The sequence below is a fragment of the Pelophylax lessonae genome (genome assembly GCF_965119305.1).
Source record: "Pelophylax lessonae genome assembly, chromosome: 1".
NCBI classification, from domain to species: domain Eukaryota; kingdom Metazoa; phylum Chordata; class Amphibia; order Anura; family Ranidae; genus Pelophylax; species Pelophylax lessonae.
In genome coordinates this window covers 671,770,620-671,795,184 of record NC_138768.1, presented here as the reverse complement: position 1 = coordinate 671,795,184, position 24,565 = coordinate 671,770,620, and the positions used below count along the sequence as shown (strand labels likewise).

The 24,565-nt window shown below is 43.1% G+C and overlaps 1 protein-coding gene across 2 annotated transcripts in view; it reads left to right on the top strand.

Moving 5' to 3' along the window:
• FBXW7 (F-box and WD repeat domain containing 7) overlaps positions 1-24,565 on the top strand; it is a 325,255-nt gene that overhangs the window by 62,808 nt on the left and 237,882 nt on the right. The window contains exon 1 of one of the 2 annotated variants that reach the window (XM_082244065.1): positions 23,805-23,821. The exons of the other annotated variant lie outside the window; for it this stretch is intronic. The gene's annotated coding sequence lies outside the window, so the exon portion shown is untranslated. Of the gene's footprint in view, positions 1-23,804; positions 23,822-24,565 lie in introns of those variants that run through there. 2 annotated transcript variants of the gene reach the window in all.

Genomic DNA, 24,565 nt, shown 5'->3' with positions numbered 1-24,565 from the left:
CAATCTATCCTGGGTTTTCAGCACATTCATTCTATTCATTATCTTCTGCTTATTGTGCTCCCCTGCTACACAAAGAATAACCGCTTTTGCAGTATCAGACCACTGGTGTGGCCATTCAATCATTAAACAAAATATAATTTACTGTTTACTTTATGTGAACATGATAAAATCCCTGAACATCGGAGGGGAAAACACAAAACAATCATTAGAGGTTAAAATACATTAAAATAAAGTTGCTTTCAGTATATCCAGAAATAGACAAGTCCCAGCACTTTATCCTGTTATAGAGACACTAGGAAGGTTTGGGAGACAGGATTGAGTGGGATTTGCAGTTACTGTAGTTTAATCTTCAGTTGAAGGTAACTTCTATTTATGCATCATCATATAAGTTAAAATTGCACACATCTGTGATCAGTTTTCCATTTTACTAGATAAAGTATAGAGTATATACAGCCCCTTTTTTCCATTAAATTTTTTATTTATAATAAGACAGCAGTTTCCAACCACGTACATCATTGCAGTAAAACAAAAACAGTATAACCATATATGTAGATTACAATGAAAAGCAATAAACCACCCTGATGGGTGCATCCAATTATAGGCTTCCAGCATACGATCCCTGAGGATGATGGGTATCTCTGAAAACCGAGGACTCTGGGAAATAACCCTATACAGAAATCATAATGATTATGGGCAGTGAAGGGTACCGCTGTCCCACTTTTTAAAAAAACAAAGATTAAACTATAAAGAGAAAGGGGGAAAACAGAGAAGGAATGGAGGGGGAAAGCGGAGAAAGGAAGAGAAAAAAAAAAAAAAGGGGGGGGGGGTGTTGAATAAAATGGATGGATTGCAATCTCCTCCGATGCAAGAATGGACACTTGTGTCTAATAGTCAGTGGGATTCACAGTTAAGAGATTTTCCTTCTTCAGAATAAATAAACCTGTTCCATAGAGTCCATGTTTTAATATACACCGCATGTTTGTGTTGGTTTGTCAGTACACGATCCTCCATTGTATTTAATTCCTCCAACTTGCGTAGCCAGAACCCAATGGCCGAAGGTGGAGATCCATCCAAGGGAGGTACATGATTTGGCAGCATTCAGAAGATGATGTAGAAGTGATCTTTATTATGGATACAGCCCTTTACTTGTGTGAGTCAGACAGGGGTTTGTAGAGCAGGTATCTGGTTGTTGTATGCAACACCTGGGAATATCCTTCCCTCCACATGGAAAGAGAGGTAACAAATGTAGTGTGTATTTAAACATACTACACATTTTTAAAAAACAGCTGGGCTTTCTGAATGTGTAGCTATTTATTTTGTCTTAAGCAGCCTTATGGCTGCTTTATAACGATGACCCGTGTGGTAGTAAGATGTGTTGATTGGGATAGTTCGCAAAAGGTGTTTAACTTCCCCCACAGACAGTTATCACTGGAGCAAGTGCCCCTATTGCAAGATTTATCTTTTGCCTTATTCACCAGGTGCATGTGCTATTTCTGTAAGGGCACCACCCCTTAAGGCACATTTAATGTGTTGCTGCACATTTTCCCGGACTGTAACAACTGTCCGTTGATAGGTTGCTTTGAGGAAAGCCATTCAGAAACGTCTTATTACCCAGTGCAATGTGAATATGCCCTCAGAAAAACTGAGCTGCACATTAGGTGACTTATTCTTCTGAAAGAAGTAATCCTCCCAATACCATCTTCTAGAAGTCTTTTACAGGAAGAGATGACATTTCTTTATAAATTTTGTTGCCTCAATCTCTGGATCTATTGAGAATTTTGCATGCTTTTTGAGAGACCTCTGCTTGTGCACTTTTTCGTCCCTTAGGATCAGTTTTGTGTTTTTCAGGTTTCTGACAGATTTGCTTTACAGGAAAATTTAACTTAGAGAAATGTACAGTATATGAAACCCTTGATTGTCAATTTATGTATAAACAAGGTAGGTATAGATAATACATTACAGAATAGAACAGATGTTCAATATGCATATCATATTGACACATCACATATAAATGGTATGTACACAAGCAGGTCCAAATCAGAGTAGTCAGCAACCCAATACTGGTAATGTACTTCTCTGCAACGGACATTTTTGATAGTGGTCGAGTCTACATTAGGCATGTACCTATTTTTTTAATTTTAAGACCAGCAAGGGAGGAGATGAAAACAAGGTATAAACAATTTTGGCTGTAATAGGCAGGTAGGGTATGGCAATGCAAGAGAAACAGGGCTGATTCCAAGGGAATTGGAAAGTCAGTGAATTTTTGTGTTATATGCCTAATCATCGACCAGAACACTGAGCTTGTCACAAGTTGAGCAAATATTCAGGATGTCTCCTCCAACAGAGGTCTCAAGACACTGGACAAATTTTGTGAAGCCTAGAGAGTAATTTGAAGATCTTGTTCCCATTTGAGTAGATATGGTGCCTTAACCACTTAACGTCTAGCCACGTAGACCCACGTCGGCTGAATTTGCGTGGTTATATTGGGGTGATTCCTCTAGCTAGAGGCATCACCCCGGTACCGTTTTTTAGAGCCGGCGGTAACAACCGATGCGGCTCGGGAGCCGCTCGATCGTTACCCCGGCGAGTGGGAGGGGACGTCCCCCCCCCTCCCGCGGCCTTCCGCGGCTTTGCCCGGGTCTCCCGTCCCACCGGGAGACCCCGAGCACCCAGCTGGCACGTCTGCTGGCTGGATGGTGTCCCGATCAAAGCCGGAAGCGGCTTCGATCGGGTCTCCGATGACGTAACCCAGAGGCGGCGTCCATGACCTCACGTCCGGGTTACTCTGCTGCTAAAGGCGGCAGATTCAAAAAGTGAATGTATTCAAAAATGCAGTTTTCGGCATTTGGAATACATGGAAGTGTAAAGAGTACCTGTCACTGCATTTTGCTGTCACAAGGGATGTTTACTTTGCTTGTGACAGCAATAAAAGTGATCAGATTTTTTTTTTTTAAAAAAAACCTGTGTTAAAATAATAAAAAATAAATAGGAAAAAAAAAAATTTAGCCGCCCCCAGCGCCGTTAGCTCGCGCATGAAAGAAAGCGTATATTGAAGTCGCACCGCAAATGAAATCGCTGTTCAAACTAGGGCTGCAACTAACGATTAATTTGTCTGTCGACTAATCTATTATTTTTACGATTAGTCGACTAATCTAACGATTATTTTTAATTTTATTTTTTTTGCTTAATTGAGTGTTTTTTTGATTAGCTAATTAATCCTGTAATTAATACAGACCCCACAGTAAGCCCCCCTCCCAGTACAGACCCCACAGTAAGCCCCCCTCCCAGTACAGACCCCACAGTAAGCCCCCTCCCAGTACAGACCCCACAGTAAGCCCCCTCCCAGTACAGACCCCATAGTAAGCACCCTGTCTCGTATGTAGGACTGTGCCCACCCACTCATGTCCCAGGAGCTGTGGGGACTGACTGCTGGTAACATAAAGAAAGCCATGTGCACTCACTTGTTGGGCCCCCTCATTGAACTTCTACAGGCTGAAGTCCTGGTCCAAGAAGGTCCGGATAAGGAGTACGTAGACTCTTGTTCTCATCCAGCCGGGGGCAGGAATGGGAGCCGCATGGGCTGAGCTCGGTCCCCTCAGACTCAAGCAGGACACTCGGAGCGCCGTCCACACATCCTGTGCACCTACTAATCCGTCCCCGGGAAACACAGGACTCAGCTGGAAGGGGCCGCTTACTACTAGGAGCCCGGGGAAGGGGATTTCACCCGGCCGGCAATGCTTCAAGCGGCGCTGCCGCCGGCCAGGGTGCGCGTGACGTCACGTGTAGACGCGTCGACGCCTTTCACGCACGTCGACGATTTTTTGTAGTCGACGCGTCGTGGCAGCCCTAGGCCAAACCACACGTGAGGTATCGCCGCGATCGCCAGAGCGTGAGCAATAATTAAAAAAAAAAAGAGCTACACTAACTCTAAACTGGTAACCGTTAAAATTTTTTAAAGCGTCGCCTATGGAGATTTTTATTGACCGTAGTTTGTCGCCATTTCGCGGGTGTGCGCAATTTTAAACCATAACATGTTGGGTATCTATTTACTCAGCGTGACATCATCTTTCACAATATACAAAAAGATGGGCTAACTTTACTGTTTAGTTTTTTTTTAAATGCAGTGAAATGTGATTTTTTTTTTGTAATTTTTCCAAAATAATGGCGTTTGAAAGACCGCTGCACAAATACCGCGTGACAAAAAATATTGCAATGACCGCCATTTTATTCTCCAGAGACTTTGCTAAAAAATATATATATATAATGCTTGGGGGTTTTAAGTAGTTTTCTAGCAAAAAATACTGATTTAAACTTGTAAACAAAAAGTGTCAAAAATAGGATTAGTGGTAAAGTGGTTAAAGTCCCTAGGGGGAGCATTAACAAGATTTTAGATGGGAAATACTGAGTGCCTTGGGGGCAGTGGAGGAATATCATTCCCATTTGAATTATGTAAAGGCTTAAGCGGGAGGGCAAGAAGTAAGGAGTTGTGATTATTGGGCTTCATATGCTACAATTTTCAAGCTTTATTTGTTTGAACATTTTAGTTGTCTTGATGTCACACTGACCAAGTGGTTTTAATACTTTTTGAGTTGCAACTCCAGGAGCGCACCTCTATTTATTTCACAGGTTGCGTTGCATACTTGTTTCTGACCAGTGAACACTTGATCATGTATAGTTGTTGAGCTGTAGCATGGTTTTCCTTTGTTGCCAAGGAAACAACCACCTGCCAGTCATTGCATGCAAAATACTGGAAATTAAGGTTATTAAGAATGAATTTTCTGGGCAAAGTGCTAAGGATAGTATTGGGGGGAAAAATTGTGTTTACATGTTTTAAATTAACTACAATATCTTGGGAAAGAAGTAGTATATATACGCTGAGATAAATTTACATTGTAAGTGTGTAAATTTCCAAGAAGCTTGTTTGCATGTATGAGTGTTAGCCACCTGTCATTACCACAACCCCATATTAAATGTTCATTTCTTCAGCCGGCTGATGACCAGTTAAAAGCTTTTGTGAGTTGCCAGGTGGACATCCCTGCTGCTCTTTGTTGTTCAATCAATAACCACAGTCTAAAAATAAGTGGCGTTCATATTGTATACGCAAATGGTCTGTTAAAATACCCTTGCTGTAATTTAACTTTGTTCTTTGTGGGTTGTACAATATAAAATAGGTATTTTTATGTGTGTTTTATCTTAAACGGGGATCTGTATGGTGTTTTCAGTACTACCTTTAGGTAATGCCTTATGGTTTTAGCGGCATAGTTTGACATAATATTGTTTATACAATCTAAAGCTCGTCAAACAATGATTGCTGAAGGTTGTAGTTTCACTCAGTGTATGGTATTGTTATTTGGCAGTAAGCAGAAGTGCACTTATCTGTTGATATATACTTATATACAGTTCTGTGCAAAAGTTTTAGGCAGGTGTGAAGAAATGCTGTAAAGAAAGAATGCTTTCAAAAATGTATGTTTTAATAGTTTATTTAAATCAATTTTCAAAATGCCAGGTGAACGAGTTTAAGAAAAAGAGCTCTATACTGGGAGGGAAGAGCTGGTCATTTTTTTTTTTTTTAAATGGCCTGTGACATATGGACTCCTGAACCCGGCACTCTGTAGGTAACACACTCCTGAACCCGGCACTCTGTAGGTAACGCACTCCTGAACCCTGCACTCTGTAGGTAACGCACTCCTGAACCCGGCACTCTGTAGGTAACGCACTCCTGAACCCGGCACTCTGTAGGTAACGCACTCCTGAACCCTGCACTCTGTAGGTAACGCACTCCTGAACCCTGCACTCTGTAGGTAACTCACTCCTGAACCCTGCACTCTGTAGGTAACGTGTAACGCACTCCTGAACCCTGCACTCTGTAGGTAATGCACTCTTGTTTTTATTAATGCCCCTTTAGAACCCTCCCACTATTAGTGCAATTTGGCCACATCTATTTTTTGATGTAGTAAACCCAACATGCAACTTGTTTGATGCATCTATTCTCTATATACATTGTATGTGTGTGTATACTGTATGTATATATCTTTTTCTTTATCTAGGTTTAGTTGCTCTCCAGATATATATTTTCAGACTAGTTAGGTTTTGCATGGTTTTACTTTATTTATTATGACAATCTACCTTTTAGTATTTCATTTTTCTTGATGGGAAGAGTTTTTATCTTTGCTTTTTGAGCTGCCTGCCCTTGCTCTTATTACTACACTACTTGTTCCTACAGTTTTTTGGATGACATGCAGGTTCATGTTCATTCAGTGAGAACCTCTTTACATTTCCATGTGGTAAAGGGAGCCATAGTGCTAAATTGTTCAGTGTATTAAAAATGTTTGTGTTTATTGATGAAGCCCCTTCCAAAGCTTGCATTTGATAAATACAGTGGGTATAGAAAAGAATCACCCCCTTTAAAATCACATTTGGTTGCTTTGCAGTCTGACATGAAGACTGACAGTTTTTTGCGCCCGTTCAGACTGGCGCGATCCGACTTTGAGGGGCGACTTTGGCGCGACTTGCAGGGACTTCACATAATGGAAGTCAATGCAAGTCGCTCCCAGGTCGCCCCAAAGTAGTACAGGACCCTTTTTCTAAGTCGGAGCGACTTGTGTCGCTCCTATTAGAATGGGTCTTGTGCTAATCAATGGCGAGCGACCGAGCGCGACTTGTCAGGCTGACAAGTCGCCTGACAAGTCGCGCTAGTATGAATGGGGTCTTATCCAGCTTTATTTACAAGTTCAACTTATAACAACCATGTGAAAGATATAACACCAACATGTCAGAAAAAAAACATTCAAAAACCGAATCACTGAGTTGTAAAAAGGATCACCCCCTTGTCAGTATTTTGTTGGACCACATTTGGCTTTAATTACAGACTTTAAACTCAAGAAATTCCTCAAGAATTTGATGTATTTTACCCCATCTATTTTTCTTCTATCCTTAGAAGTGCTCCACTCCCTGCTGCTGAGAAACACCCCCCAGGATATTTTCACCTCCATGCTTTAGTTTAGGAATGGTGTTATTTGGATGGATTTTCACCCCGATCTGGCCACCTTAAGCGCACCTTGAAGATTATGAGGCCACATGGAAAAATGTGTTCTAGTCAGATGAGACTAAAATTGAATTATTTGACTTCAACACCAAACGATATGTCTGGCAGAAATCCATCCAAATAATACCATTCCTACAGTAAAGCATGGAGGTGGTAATATACTGTCATGGGGGTGTTTTTTTTGCAGCAGGGACTAGTCAGAAGAAAAAAATGGATGGAGCAGAATACTTTGAAATTCTTGAGGAAAAACTTCTGCCCTCTGTCAGAAAGTTGTGAATGGGAAGAAGGTTTACTTTACAAAATGAAAATGACATAAAGCACACAGAAAAAATGGCCACACAATGGTTGAAGGAGAAAAGGGTGAATGTCCTTGCATGGCCTAGTCAGAGCCCAGACTTAAACCCCATTGGAAATCTGTGGAATGCCTTGAAGACTGCAGTCCACAAACGGTCACCATCATATGTAACTGAACTTAAGCAGTTCTGCAAGGAAGAGTGGGCAAAATAAGCAAAGTTAGTAGAGACCTATACCAACAGACTAAAGGCTGGTATTAAAGCAAAAGGTGGTTTAACAAAGTACTGACGCAAGAGGGTGATATTTTTTCCGACTCAATGATACGTTTTTTAATTACATTTTTTTCTGAGCTGTTGGTGTTATATCTGTCACTTTGATGTTATAAATTGCACTAGTATATACTGCTGGATGCAACAAAAACTGTGTCTGTCTTCCTTTCAGGCTGAAACATTTGGGATTATATTAAAGGGGGTGATTCTTTTCTATACCGCACTGTATGTCTCAAAATTAAGCAGTACATTGAAATTGGTTGACACGATACATACTTTGTTACACTTAGTCATCAGATTAAAACTTCATTGTAAATTAGTGACAGAATCATAGGGGTCCGTGAAGTCTTAACCGCTTGCCGACCGCCGCAAGTAGATATACTGCGGCGGTCAGCCCCACGGCCAGGCAAAGTGACGTGTATATATACATCACTAGCCTGTGACCGGTTTGTGAGCCAATAGCGGGCGAGCGCTCGCCCGCTGAGGCTCGTTCACGGAGGAGTCCGCGCGTGTGACCGGCGGACCCGATGTCCACCGGTCACACTACGATCGTCGGTAGAGCGGGAGAAAGGCGGGCGGCTTATGTAAACAAGCCGCCTGTCATTCTCCCCTGTGTAAAAATGGAGATCAGATGGTTCTACTATGTAGAACCGTTGATCTCTGTTTTTACAATAGGAGACATGTCCCACTACAGTTAGAAACACGCCCCTAGGACACACTTAACCCCTCCCTCTCCAATACAGTTAACCCCTTCCCTGCCAGTGTCATTTTTACAGTAACAGTGCATATGTATAGCACTGATTACTGCAGTAATTTCACTGGTAACCCCAAAAGTGACAAAAATGTCAGTCAAGGGTCCGATCTGTCCGCCGCAATGTCGCAGTACCGCAAAAAAAATCGCAGATCGCCGCCATTACTCGTTAAAAAAAAAAAAAAACACCAAAAATGACAAAAATCTTTCCGTTTGTTAGTAAACGCAATAACTTTTGCGCAAACCAATCAAAATACGCTTTTTGCGATTTTTTTTTTTTTTTTTTTTTTTTTTACCAAACATACGTAGCGTAAAACAAATTGGCCGAAAATGTTAAAAAATTGTGATTTTTACATTTTTTGGGGGGAATTTCATATAAAAAAAATGTGAAAAATATTGTTATTTTTGCAAAATTTACTCTCTTTTTTTGTTTATAGCGCATGATCAAAAAAATCGCAAGGTGATCAAATACCACCAAAAGAAAGCTCTGTGGGAAAAAAAGGACGTGAAATTCGTTTAGGTACAGCGTTGCACGACCGCGCAATTGTCCGTTAGGCTCCGTTCACATGTAGGCGTTTTTGGGCGTTTTTGGAGCGTTTTTCTGCTCACTGATCAGCTCTCAAAACGCCCAACAAGACAAATCCCATTCATTGCAATGACCCTTGTTCACATCTGAGCATTTTGACACCCTAAGGAAAACGCCCAACGCTCAAAAAAGTACTTGAGTTTCTTTTTGGGCAGATCACAGGCGTTTTGTCCCATAGACCTCAATGTAAAGTGATATTTGGCGTTTCACAGGCGTTTTACAAGCGTTTTGTTGCTCCTGATCAGCTCAAACAGTACAACTCTCCACGCAGCTCTCTACCATTTTCCTGAAACATGGAGAACATCAGTTTCCTGTTTAGGCAGTTTAGGTGACCAGACCCTGCCATACCAAGGTGACCGTAATGAACTTTACTGACTTAGCCTGCTGCCATACCAGGGTGACCGTAACAAAGTTTAGGTGAACAGACTCTGCTATGCCAGGGTGACCAGACTCTTCCATGACAAGGTGACTGTAATGAACTTTACTGACTTAGCCTGCTGCCATATCAGGCTGACCGTAACGAAGTTTAGCTGACTTAGCCTGCTGCCATACCAGGGTGACCGTAACGAAGTTTAGCTGACTTAGCCTGCTGCCATACCAGGGTGACCGTAACGAAGTTTAGGTGACTTAGCCTGCTGCCATACCAGGGTGACCGTAACGAAGTTTAGGTGAACTGACTCTGCTATGCCAGGGTGACCAGACTCTTCCATGACAAGGTGACCGTAATGAACTTTACTGACTTAGCCTGCTGCCATACCAGGGTGACCGTAACGAAGTTTAGCTGACTTAGCCTGCTGCCATACCAGGGTGACCGTAACGAAGTTTAGCTGACTTAGCCTGCTGCCATACCAGGGTGACCGTAACGAAGTTTATTTGACTTAGCCTGCTGCCATACCAGGGTGACCGTAATGTAGTTTAGGTGAACTGACTCTGCTATGCCAGGGTGACCGAACTCAAGGTGACTGTAATGTAGTTTACAGTGAACTGACTCTACTATGCCAGGGTGACCAAACTCTTCCATGCCAAGGTGACCGTAATGTAGTTTAGGGTAAATTGATTCTGCTATGCCAAGGTGACCGTAATGTAGATATATATATGGAATCAAAAAACACCATTTTGAAGCCCTAAAACCCAATAAATGCCCCTAAAAAGTGCCTAGGGTTCTGGATCATGCCCCAGGGACTATGAACCAGAAAAAAAAAAAGATCATGCAGAAGAGGAGGTCCCTGGGAGGTCCAATGCAGAGGAGGAGGTCCCTGGGAGGTCCAATGCAGAGGAGGCGGTCCCTGGGAGGTTCCTTTGCAAATGTTGTAAAAAAAACGCTCTGCTTTTCCATTGGTCACCTCATTACACAAAAACACCTGTTAAAAACGCCCAAAAAAACGCCTGTAAAACGCTTGCAAAAACACCTGTAAAACGCCTGAAAAACGATAAAAAAACGCCTGAAAAACGCCAACTCCTACATGTGAACGGAGCCTTAAAGTCACGCAGTAAAAAATCGCAAAAAACCCCCTGGTCGGAATGAGGGTAAAATCTTCCGGGGCTTAAGTGGTTAATAGAGTGATGTTCCTCAATCTATGATGATTATGTGCATTCTTAGAAATACTAGTGCTACTGGCCCTAATCTATTACACTGTTGTGTTTACATCTTTGAATGACTGTCTCCCTTGTGAATTACAAGGCCATATTGTACAGCTAGTTTGCAGCACCATAAGCTTTGCTATAGTGTGAATGTATCTTGAAGGGCTGGCACAGTAGTAAATGGGATATGTCCTTTCATAACCTTCTGTATAAACATGTCTGTTACCTTCACGACTGCTGTGTTCTGTGCTGTCGTTCAGCTCGAATGACACTAGATCTCTTGCTGATGTTCAGCATTGCATGAGCTAATTCTAGGGCATCTTTCTAATGCTTTCTGCACCTTTGCAGATGTGTTGCTAGATTGCATGGATCTCCAAATGTATTTTCTGGGTGTGAAGCTCTTTTGTACGAGAGTAGCCTTTGAGGAAATCTCATTATATCTCAGTGAAGGATATCGCAACCTGAAATATCTGGAATTCATTCCAGTGTCTAAAGCAGAAAAATAACTTATTGTGATGAGGAAAAGCTGTTCAGCCCTGCTGTGCTTATTTCCCTGGAGGAGAGCACTGCTCTGTCTCACAGCAATGATGCCTAGATCTCATTTCATCTGGCAGTTTTACACACAACAAATATATGGGCATTAGGGATAGCACTGGTAAAATGGGCTCTTCTTCATTTGTTAGCTTTATTTTAAGAGTGTCTCCTTGAAGGAATACTGTGATCATCAGTTGTTCAGAGGAATAATGTTCTAAAGGAATATAAACGGTCTTTGATAGTATTTTCTGTTTAAATAACAGGTGAGATATGTAAGCAGTGACCGATCCAGTAACCTAAAATACTGGTTTCTTCTTTCTTTTATCCATTATTTCTCATCCAAATACATTTTCTTTTGTGATTGCACATACCTCCGGTATGTATATCATTAGCCCCATGTATATACATCCTCTTAATCAATATTACAATAAAGTAGCTGACACACACAATCCAGGTTATAAATAATTGATTACATACTTTTGCTCTTCATATTTCCTTCCTGTGCTCTAGTGCTGATTTCTCCAGGAACACTAACTCTTCCCAACAGGCACTTTTTAAAGCACAACCTTGATTAGATGGCCCAGAAATGTAATCAGTCTGCCTGGTCTACAGCATTCTGAAAATCAACCAGTATTGGCTGGCCAGAGTAAACACTCCTCTCTTCCTCCCTTAATATTTATAGTATATAAACTTGTCAATGTCAAACATTCCCTTAATAATATTAGAGCTTTTCATTAATGTGAATTACAGAACCATTATAGAACATGGATGGTAATGCCTTGACGGACTGTTTCACCATTCAGTAGTTTTTGTCCTTGGTCAGTTTTAGAGTCCTTTTGTGGTTTTTGGAATCAGCGGGGCATGGTGGGTTATTACCCTTGCATACCTATATGGGAGAAAGAAAGAGTTTCCTTACATCCTGGCTGCATACTGTGTATGTGCGAAGTGCGCTGAGCTTTCTAACTGGCCCGGCGGCGGAGGAAGGAGGAGGGGGGGCCGAAATTGGAATCTCGCAGCAGTGAGGTCTCCCAGGGGGGTTGGGATGGCTACCTGTCCACCCCCCCCCCCGTTCCTTCTCAAAAGGTGCCAAATGTGGCACTGGAAGGGGGAGGAAGCAAACAAGCGGAACTTACTTTTTTAGGTGAAGCTCCGCTTTAAGGCTCCATGCACACTAAGTGCTCAAAAACGTGTAACAATATGCTGGATGAGAAACGCTAATATTCAGCGTTTTTGTGTCTGCTTTTAGCAGTGTTTAGGAACATTTTCAAAAATCTTTAGGAGGTGTTGCGTTTTTGTTAAGGAGAAGGAGCGGTTCGATAAGTCAGTCACTGCTTCCTTTACTACGGATGACTCTTCAGCTGTCAGCGGGGCTCCCTGCTAACAGCTGAATGTAAACTAAAAATTGAAAAAAAATCCATGCAAAACCCTTATCTTGAGAATGAGAACCCCCCCCCCCTCCCCAAACTATACCTGGCCACATGCTCTTAACATGGGGAAAAGGTGCTTTGGGGTGAGGGGGCTCTTAGAAAGCACTTTGTCCCCATGTTGATGAGGACAAGGGCTTCTTCCCCATAACCGTGGCCTGGTGGTGGTGGTCTGATTTATCGGATTCTGGAAGCCCCCTTTAACAAGAGGGCCCCCAGATCCCCACAATGTGAAGGAGTAAGGGTGTTGAAGCATGTGGCCTGGTATGGTTCAGGAGGGGGGTGGGGGGGGGGGGGTTCCTGTCCTGCCCTGCCCTGCCAGACTGCATGCCCAGATAACATTCTGGAATGGATTAGGGGGGAGTGGTTTATGCTCCTAAAAGCTGAAGCTTGAAAAAAACGCTTCTAGCCTAAATTAGTGTGCTTGTACACATAGGATAACACTATTTGCTTCTAGGGGCAGAAAACAAAAAGCTCAAAGTAGCTGCTAGAAGCTTAAAAATAAGCGAGTGTGCCTTAATTCTTAAATAGATTTTTTGGGGGCTTTGTTCCATGTGATGTACACAGGATACCGATGACTTTGGAGGTGCAAAATGTTTTATTTGTGACAAAGCAATAAAAAAAAGTCAGTACGCATAAGTATTTATTCTCACAAAAGTTACTCCTACAAGGATGACTAATTACAGCTTCAAACCTCTTGGAGCATGTCTCTGTTTGCTTAGCAAATCTATGCATTTTTGTCCATTCTTCAAGGCAAAACTGCTTCAGCTCTTTTGAGTTACGGTAGTTGGGTTGTGTTAAATGGTCTGGGCTTTGACTAGGCCATTTGAAAACATGTAGGCCCCATGCACACGGGGCATTAGAAAAAACTTGCGTCAAAGTTAGTTCTGACGCCGGAAAAAGCAGCTGTAAAAACGTGCTTTCAGTAGCTTTTTTCCATTTGCGTTATTGCACGTTTTGCCACGTCGCTTTTAGCAGCGTTTTTTTCTGCCTCCATTCAAAATCAATGGTTCCCTATGGGAGCCTATCGATTTGAATGGAAATCGCACAGCAAGTCGGATCAGGATGATCCGACTTGCGGCGCGACTTGCGCTGTGAGAATCTTGAGGGGGAACTCCACGCAAAAATGGGAAAAAACGGCGTGGGGGTTCCCCCCAGGTTCCAAACCAGGCCCTTCGGGTCTGGTAAGGAATTTGAGGGTAGCCCCACGCCGAAAAAAACGGCGTGGGGTCCCCCCCAAAATCCATACCAGACCCTTATCCGAGCATGCAGCCCGCAGTCCAGGAAAGGGGAGGGGACGAGCGAGCGGCCCCACCCCCCTGGACCACTCCAGGCCACATGCCCTCAACATGGGGGGTGTTGGTGCTTTGGGGCAGGGGGGGCTCTGCACCACCTGACGTACAGATAAATATGCCCATGTGAATGAGGCCTTAATTTACAATAGGCTGTGCAAGAAAGGACACCATGAAACTATAGGACCAATGCCCATCTTATGCAGGTAGGAAGGTTTATAATGCTTTTCAGCAATTACCTTTTTCTGGCCACTCTTTTATAAAGCCCCGCTTTGTGGAGTGTACAGCTTCAAGTGGTCCTATGAAGAGATACCCTAAACTCCACTATGGAGTCTATGCAGCTTCTTCAGTGTTATCTTTGGTATTTTTTGTTACATCTCAGATTAATGCCTTACTTGCCTGCTCTGTGAGTCCTTGTGGGTCTTCTTTTGTCAGGTTTATAGTGTTGCAATTATCTTTCCATTTTGTTTTAGTTTTACTTGTGCTCCATGGGATGTAGAAAGTATGGGCCTTGTTTTTAAAAGTCACTTTGTCTCTGACCTGTTTGGAAGTCCACATGGTCTTCATGTTTGCGTAGTTTTGCAGACTTGGAATGGGTGTATTTATACTGACATCATTTGACACAGAGGTGTCCTTTTATGAAATTGAGATGAGCAGTGATCCTGCTGATCGCAGCTCATTTCCAATCTTTATTGGTTTATTAAACAGAGATGATCGGGGAGAACATGTTCTCCGCTGATCATCTCTACACACAGAGAATCTGTCATTGACTGACACAGAAACGGCCAGTTTATGAAGCTGCAATCTCCGCTCTTCACTGGTGATCTGTGCCAGAATTCACATTCCCAGATTCACCAACCCAGAGGTGGTGAATCGGGGAGAGAAGACAGAATTGGGGGAGAACTGAGGGGGAAGAAGGAAAATTATTGACTTCCTTCTTCCTCCTTCAGACCCCCCCAACACAGTAATCATGTCCCCTGCCATATTTATGTGTATATATACGTGTGTGTGTGTGTTTGTATATATACAGTACAGACCAAAAGTTTGGACACATCTTCTCATTCAAAGAGTTTTCTTTATTTTCATGACTATGAAAATTGTAGAGTCACACTTCAAGAGGTAGTCACCTGAAATGGTTTTCACTTCACAGGTGTGCCCTGTCAGGTTTAATAAGTGTGATTTCATGCCTTATAAATGGGGTTGGGACCATCAGTTGTGTTGTGCAGAAGTCAGGTGGATACACAGCTGATAATCCTACTGAATAGACTGTTAGAATTTGTATTATGGCAAGAAAAAAGCAGCTAAGTACAGGAAAACGAGTGGCCATCATTACTTTAAGAAATAAAGGTCGTCAGTCCGAAAAATTTGGAAAACTTTGAAAGTGTCCCCAAGTGCAGTCACAAAAACCATCAAGCGCTACAAAGAAACTGGCTCACATGCGGACCGCCCCAGGAAAGGAAGACCAAGAGTCACCTCTGCTGCGGAGGATAAGTTCATCCGAGTCACCAGCCTCAGAAATCGCAGGTTAACAGCAGCTCAGATTGGAGACCAGGTCAATGGCACACGGAGTTCTAGCAGCAGACACATCTCTAGAGCAACTGTTAAGAGGAGACTGTGTGAATCAGGCCTTCATGGTAGAATATCTGCTAGGAAACCACTGCTAAAGAAAGGCAACAAGCAGAAGAGACTTTTTTGGGCTAAAGAACACAAGGAATGGACATTAGACCAGTGGAAATCTGTGCTTTGGTCTGATGAGTCCAAATTTGAGATCTTTGGTTCCAACCGCCGTGTCTTTGTGCGACGCAGAAAAGGTGAACGGATGGACTCTTCATGCCTGGTTCCCACCGTGAAGCATGGAGGAGGAGGTGTGAGGGTGTGGGGGTGCTTTGCTGGTGACACTGTTGGGGATTTATTCAAAACTGAAGGCATACTGAACCAGCATGGCTACCAGAGCATCTTGCAGCGGCATGCTATTCCATCCGGTTTGCGTTTAGTTGGACCATCATTTATTTTTCCACAGGACAATGACCCAAACACACCTCCAGGCTGTGTAAGGGCTATTTGACCAAGAAGGAGAGTGATGGGGTGCTGCGCCAGATGACCTGGCCTCCACAGTCACCGGGCCTGAACCCAATCGAGATGGTTTGGGGTGAGCTGGACCGCAGAGTGAAGGCAAAAGGGCCAACAAGTGCTAAGCATCTCTGGGAACTCCTTCAAGACTGTTGGAAGACCATTTCAGGTGACTACCTCTTGAAGTGTGACTCTCCAATCTTCATAGTCATGAAAATAAAGAAAACACTTTGAATGAGAAGGTGTGTCCAAACTTTTGTGTGTGTATGTGTGTATGTATATATATATATATATATATATATATAAAATGTATGTGTGTATGCAGTATATACATATTTTTATGTAGGGGGACTAATTATTTTATTAACATTAGTGGGGGTCGAACGCACGTGTACTCGCTTTGTCTCACGAGATTACAGATGGCCCCATTCATTAGTACACCGATCTTGGCAGTTCTCCGAGTAAACACTTCTCCTCTGATCACCCTGTGAGAACTGAAGTTCACTGCTTCATAAAAAGGGTGCCAGAGGTGATAATTTTCCTCGGAGAACTGCTGAGAAGTGAAGTGAGAAAAAAATTCACAGTTTCATAAACGTACACCATTATGTGACACTTTGACTGCACACAGGTGGACGTTTTGTAATCTATTTATGGGACTGGTGTTTACGATAGCACCACTGTTCAGCCACCAATGTACAATAGCCTTAAAGCAGAACTCCAGGCATACAACTAAACAAATGTTGGAAGTACAATTATGTGAACTTTAAGGTGGGTCAGCTATTTTACATAAGATGGACACATACTACTTTTTTCCACATTCCCCCTCCTGCTGTTATTTCCTGATTTGCTTTTTAAAACCTTAGATTTGAAATCGTATTCTCAGTGGTTTTTTTCTTCTTGCAAGTTGCAACTCAGATTTTCATGTTGTTTACCCTGAGAGTGAAAAGCCACAGTTGCCAAAAACATCATACAGGTTTAACATTAAAGAACTTGTTGTGCATCTAATACAGGTGCTTAACCACTTGCCCCCCTTCAAGATTTACCCCCCTTCATGACCAGCCCATATTTTGCGATGCAGCACTGCGTTATTTTAACTGGCAGTTGCGCGGTCATGCAAAGCTGTATCCAAATAAAATGTACGTCCTTTTTCCCACAAATACAGCTTTCTTTTGGTGGTATTGGATAACCTCTGCATTTTGTTATTTTTTGTGCTATAAACGAAAAAAGGCAATTTTGAAGAAAAAAAAATACTTATTTTTTACTTTTTGCTGTAAAACCTATCCAAAAAAATGTAAAAAAAATCTAATTTCTTCATAAATTTAGGCCAATATATATTCTGCTACATATTTTTAGTAAAAAAAATCCCAGTAAGTGCAATATTAATTGGCTTGCGCAAAAGTTATAGTGTCTACAAAGTATGGGACGTTTTTATTTTTTACTAGTAATAGGTGACGATCAGCAGCCTAGAGCGGGTCTGCGATATTGCAGCATTCGGACACTGACACTTTTGACACTTTATAGGGACACTAATGGTGATCAGTGCTTAAAAAAAAAAAAAAAAAAAAGCACTGTCCCTGTACAAATGACACAGACTAGGAAGGGGTTAACATCAGGGGTGATCAAAGGAGAGCTACTGCTCCTGTGCATAGATGTGCACAGGGGCAGTGGCTCTCTACCTCCTCACAGGGCAGATTGATAGCAGCGGGAGACATTAGCTCCTGCTGCTTCCAATCATATCCTGTGAGGGAGTGCAAGATCTGTGTCTATGGACACAGGCAGCGGGGCTTAGCAGCAAGCCTGCATGAGTGGCCTCCCTAACAAGTTGCATTGCACAGAGCAGGTGAGTATAACATGTTTAATAAAAAAAAATGTTTAGAATCACTTTAAAGTCCCACTGAATGTTTAGTTTAAGTTGGTTAAATGCTTTCCAGATGCATCAGTTTTTTTGTTTTTGTTATTTTTATCATAGCTTGGAAAGCTGTCCCCTTCCAGATTAATGTAGAGAAGGATCCTTGCTCTCAGTGTGGAAGCACTGGTCTTTCTATAAAGGTCCAAGATGCCCTCCATAGGGCTAGAGTTGTCCAATTAGCAGGGAGCATGAACTTTGTTGATTGCAGAGCTGTTGGTCTGACACAGCAGGGGTGTTTTGGATCTCTACAGAGAGACCATTGTAGGAGGGACCTTATTTGCAGTATACCAGTAAGGGGTACGTTTGTATACTCTACTGCAGTCTACTCCACTGGGGGGCAAATAAAAATCTTTTTGGAGTATAATAACCCCAATCATTGATGTCAGTGGATGCAATAATAACCCCCATCATTGATGTCAGTGAACACAATAATAACCCCAAGTGTTGGTGTCAGTGGACGTTGCCCAACATCAGTGTCACTGAATACAATTAAACCCCTCAATTTTTGTGTCAGTGGATGCTATTAGAATTCCCTACATTGTTGTCAGTGCATGCAATTAGAATTCCCTACATTGGTGTCAGTGGATGCAATTAGAATTCTCTACATTGGTGTCAGTGGATGTAATAATTGCCAGCATCAATGTCAGGGGACAGAATAATTGGTGTCAATGGATGCAATAAAACCCAACATTGTTATCACTGAACACACTAATATCCCCCAGCACTGACTCAGTAGTAGGCGGCGGCGGTTCCCCATCCGGAGGAGACATCATGGAACTTTAGGACAGAGCCAATGAAAGGATTTTGACATACTAACACCTGTTGGCATATCCACATGGCCTTCCTCCATGTAATATATGGAGAGATGCTTCCATAGTACAATTTGTTTGGTGGCTCCCAGGCTCCACTACCCCTGGGTTAATCTTCTCTCTATATATACCGAGCTCTGTACCTATCCATGATTGTCCCTTCGTTATTCATTACCATTTGTCTGCGGTGACAGTTGTCCTGCATAACAATTATACAGAACCATTTTCTTTGATCACAAGCAGGCTCCAGATGAAGCTTCTTTATGAGGCGAAACATGTAGAGCAACCTGATCAAGCGTACTACTAATTTCTGTCATCACGTTTCTAAGTATATAAATATGTACATGTAGTCGCATTATGTGACTAATAATATGAATATGTGTATGATTACATCAAATAGAACTGCTGTATGTTATTCATTTCTGACTGGTTAACCCATTTTGGCTCCAGTCAATTTTTAATCAATATTTTCTGTTTTGTTTGTTTATATGTTTTGTGTGTTTCTCATGATTGCTTTTTGTGTTATGTTATTTGAATAAAATTGATTTTTTAAAGAATCTATGTGCCGGAAAATCCTTCCTTCCCAACCTTCCAATAAATTCTGACTCAGTAGTATCCACCACCACACAAACTGGTGGTCATTGGCAGTGAAAGGTAACCCCACCCCCTCCCTATTGGTTATTATGGCAGTAAAAGTTGTCTGACGGTATGTTTTGTGGGGAGCCAAACATTGAGAGAATTAATCATCTATATGTAGATAATTTAGTATTTTTTTTTTTGAATACATATTATCTGTATATAATGTGTATTACTTCTCCTGCAAGTTGCCGTCCTAGCTACCGGCCCTGATTGACTATCTTCGGGTGCTTGTATGGGTCAGCAACTCGTTCTGTAAGTGGAGGAGGCCTGATGAATGACAGGGACTACACTACCCATTCACATTGCATTTTGGGAGAGTAGTAGAACAAGGCCTCAAAAAGGCAGAGAGCAGAAAGGGGTGGGTGAGCAGTCCAGTTTTTCAGACTAGCAGTTTCCTGCTGTCAAGCTATTGATTTTCAGAAGACAACCGCTCAGGAAATATCTGGAGACCTGGACGGGAGGATTTTTACAAGAAGCAGCAGCCTGCTGGAGATGGGTGGACATACAAGAAGCAGCAGCCTGTTGGAGATGGGATATACAAGAAGTAGTAGCCTGCTGGAGATGGGGGATATACAAGAAGCAGCAGCCTGCTAGAGATGGGGGATATACAAGAAGCAGCAGCCTGCTTTGGAAATGGGGGATCCTCCTCCTGGCCAAACAGGAAGCGCGTTCCTGATTGGCCGCAAGGCAAACCCCAGGCCATTGGCCCAGGAGGAGGCGGGAGCGGAAGGACTACATAAGACGTGCCGCCGGTCGCCGGGACTGATGAGAAGCCGCCCGCCGCTGCTGCTTCAGGAAAGTAAGGGGGCACGCATGCTGATCTCTGCATTGGGGGCATGTATGCTGGTCACTACATTGGGGGCGCGCACGCTGATCTCTGCATTGGGGGCGCGCACGCTGATCTCTGCATTGGGGGCGCGCACGCTGATCTCTGCATTGGGGGCGCGCACGCTGATCTCTGCATTGGGGGCGCGCACGCTGATCTCTGCATTGGGGGCGCGCACGCTGATCTCTGCATTGGGGGCGCGCACGCTGATCTCTGCATTGGGGGCGCGCACGCTGATCTCTGCATTGGGGGCGCGCACGCTGATCTCTGCATTGGGGGCGCGCACGCTGATCTCTGCATTGGGGGCATGTACGCTGATCTCTGCATTGGGGGAATGGTATGCTGGTCACTGCATTGAAGTGGGCATGTACGCTGATCTCTGCATTGAAGGGGGCATGTACGCTGGTCACTGCATTGAAGGGGGCATGTACGCTGGTCACTGCATTGAAGGGGGCATGTACGCTGGTCACTGCATTGAAGGGGGCATGTACGCTGGTCACTGCATTGAAGGGGGCATGTACGCTGGTCACTGCATTGAAAGAGGGCATGTACGCTGGTCTCTCTGCATTGAAAGGGGGCACGCTGGTCACTCTGCATTGAAAGGGGGCACGCTGGTCACTCTGCATTGAAAGGGGGCACGCTGGTCACTCTGCATTGAAAGGGGGCACGCTGGTCACTCTGCATTGAAAGGGGGCACGCTGGTCTCTCTGCATTGAAAGGGGGCACGCTGGTCTCTCTGCATTGAAAGGGGGCACGCTGGTCTCTCTGCATTGAAAGGGGGCATACTATACCTTAATTACTGAAGGCTCCTTTCACACTTTTGCGACCTCAAACTCACGCAATTTTTTTACAGCGTTTTTTTCCGCAAAGCAGTGCCTATTAGATTTTTCTGTTTGCGCCCCCCCAAAAAATTTTGAGCACCAGCCGCCACTGACAAGAAGCAGAAGCCTGCTTCTGAGATGGGGGATATAGAAGAAGCAGCAGCCTGCTGGAGATGGGGGGATATACAAGAAGCAGCAGCCTGCTGGAGATGGGGGGATATACAAGTAGCAGCCTGCTGGAGATGTGGGGATATACAAGAAGCAGCAGCCTGCTGGAGATGGGGGGATATACAAGAAGCAGCAGCCTGCTGGAGATGGGGGGATATACAAGAAGCAGCAGCCTGCTGGAGATGGGGGGATATACAAGAAGCAGCAGCCTGCTGGAGATGGGGGGATATACAAGAAGCAGCAGCCTGCTGGAGATAGGGGGGATATACAAGAAGCAGCAGCCTGCTGGAGATAGGGGGGATATACAAGAAGCAGCAGCCTGCTGGAGATGGGGGATATACAAGAAGTAGCAGCCTGCTGGAGATGGGGGATATACAAGAAGCCGCAGCCTGCTTTGGAGATGGGGGATATACAAGAAGCAGCAGCCTGCTTTGGAGATGGGGGGGATATACAAGAAGCCGCAGCCTGCTTTGGAGATAGGGGACATACAAGAAGCAGCAGCCTGCTTTAGATATGGGGGACATACAAGAAGCAGCAGCCTGCTTTGGAGATGGGGATATACAAGAAGCAGCAGCCTGCTTTGGAGATGGGGGGGATATACAAGAAGCCGCAGCCTGCTTTGGAGATGGGGGACATACAAGAAGCAGCAGCCTGCTTTAGAGATGGGGGACATACAAGAAGCAGCAGCCTGCTTTCGAGATGGGAAACAACATTACATGACTAAAGTGCTTGATGCTGTTTCTGGGAAAAAATAAATTTCAAGTTTAATTTCATACAGGTAAGAAAAGTATATTGGACAATAAAAGATGTATTATGTAACATTTTTTTGTATTTACATATTTCATTTTGATGAGCACTAATGCTCCACTGTAAGATATATATATATATATATATATATATATATATATATATATATATATATAGAATTCTTCTTAGCTATATGTTTTTCACCTACATTAATATATGACATGTGGACATATTTTGTGCTGCTTTTGAGCATAACAGATGGTACTGCTGTGAGATTTCTATGTGTAAATGTGTTTAATCGTTGCACTTTGATGGACAATGTTTACATGGGTTTCCAGTATTGGCACAGTGCAACATCTCCGATTCATAACCTTGTGTTAGTTCCAATCAGTTGCTGTTTCTAAGAAGTTGGTAACCACCTCCTTACATCCAAGTTATTTCACCTGGTATTACTTTAAATTTTCCACATAATCTGCACTTTTCTTGAGCGGCTCCTGTGGAAGCAGCACAGGGAAGTGAAAGCGAGAGAAAAGCCAAGTCCTTGGCAAAAGCAGCTGAATTGCATCTGCAGATGAATGAGGATTTAAAATTCTATGCAGCAGACAGTACCTCCAGCAGGCGAGTAAAAGGTTACTGCATTATTTTGCTTGTTTGCATCCAGCGTACCAATTGGTACAGTGTTTCAGTTTGTCGTCACCTCTGCTTGCCCTGGCTGTAGTTACTCTAAAGAGGGATGTGAACTCATTTTAATAACAAAAGGGCACAGCAAGGTGATGCTATTATCTTGCAGTTTGCTTTGGTCATATTAAAATTGCTATTTATTTTGTCATTTTCGTTCCATTTCTGCGATGGTTAACCCTACTAGAATTGTGCTGTGATCCTCTTCTGTTACAGCAGAATGATAGATTTCAAATATGTTCCTCTAAACGGAGGAAACCTATTGCTTGTAGTTAAAAGTATGAGAGCTTTTTTTTTTGGTTAATCAAGAATGTCAAACTATTTACTGTAAGGCAGGATTTTTTTTTCTTCAAAAAAAAAGATCGTTTTTTTTATATGTTAATTTTTTATAAAGATAGTAAAACAGCAAATGTGTGCAGCTATGCCGGTTTCTAATCTCGTATGTGTGTGAACTGTGATGTAAGGTTGTGTAGAAGCTATTGATGCATTTACTCTGCTCTCCAAATTATTAACGCAAATTGATAAGCAGCTCAGCGGAGAGGCCAGTATCACGCATGCTGTGTGTAATTGGCAGGTCCCACCTAACCACTGGAGTCAGCAAAGGTCAACTGCTGTGAATTGCAAATAAATGAGCACAAATGGTGAACTGTTCCCTGTTTTCCGACTACGGAAGGCAGTGTAAGCAGCAATTGCTTTCAGGTGCCGATCATTCTTGAACAGGGTACTTGGGGACAGCTGAAAGGGGTGTGGCTGATTCCTGTTGGCTGTGGCTTAGAGAGCACCATCACTAAAAGGGAAACAGGTTGGATAGGTTGCAGAGCTATAACATCTGAACAGGACAGCTCTTTTGCCAGATAATGCAGATCAGGATGCCTGCCGTGCTCACAAGTGTACATTTCTTCATGAGAGGCTGTGACAATTCACATTGAACATCTAGAGAAAGACTTGACTTCTACAAGAAATGATGCTTTAGCCTGAACCTTGAATACTGTACTAAGGATTCTGCCATTGTAGTGCTCACAGAAGCACTTTGGTGACCGGCTTATCTTTCAGCAACCTGTAATCGGTTATTCCTTTTATTTTCCTTTCCTTCTTCTTTATGTTTTCCCCCTCCTATTGATCAGAGTTAATTTCAGCCAAGGAGCTACGTAATGAGGCAGCCAGCTAGTCGAGAGTGCATGTGGGACAATAGCAGTGGTTATTTCCTAAGGAAAGAACTCGTCTTCTGAGCAAGTCAATGTGTGGCTGTGGCTGCAGCATCATTTCTTCTTTAATGAAGAGGCTGGGCCGCTCGACCTGCTGCTCCGATTTGCTTTCTTGCAGCTATCCATCAGACCCTTTGCAGAGGCTCTCCTTCGAATGTCTTAGCCAGCCAAAGGTAAACTGTCCAGCTTTCTTTACTGTCGAAATGGATGATATGGACTTAAGGTTTCAGTGTGTAAGGATTGGGGTCGGGCGGATTTCTTGACCTTGTAAAAAAAAAGTATCTGCTATCATGTGACAATCACTAGATTCTGTACGGTTAAAAATGCACTGCAGTAATTGATTTTGTAATAGGATCGTTGATTTACTGGCAGTCCAAAGATGCAGTAGCTTTGCTTGGAATGAGTGTGTGCACTCTATTGAATGTTTACATTGCTGTTGACCTGCCTTTCACTAAAGCCTTTCAGGATATCTTCTGTATACATAAAATAAGAACAAGCACTTTATAAATCGGATTATGTTGAGCACCCTTCATTTTATCTTATTAAATTTAACTTTCTTTGTAGTGACTTTCAGATTGCTACTATTCTCTAGCTCCAAACTACGTATGCTGGAAGATGCTGTACTTTTGTTTCTGCTTAAAGCTGAACTCTAGCTTTACCCTTAGTCTTGCACAGTTGTACAGGCTCCTCTCTTGTACTCCGGTTGATTACTCTGTAATCACTCACAGTGCTCACTAAAAGCTGCAGGAAGTCAGATAGATAAATCCTGCCTCATTTCCTGGCTAGAGTATATAGTACTGGAGCATAGCCCTTTCCTACCCAGCCCAACAGTCCTTAACTGCCTCTTTCATTTATTGGATTTTAGCTATGGAGGCTCAAGATCACATGTGGGGTATTACCCATGGCAAGTCTGCATG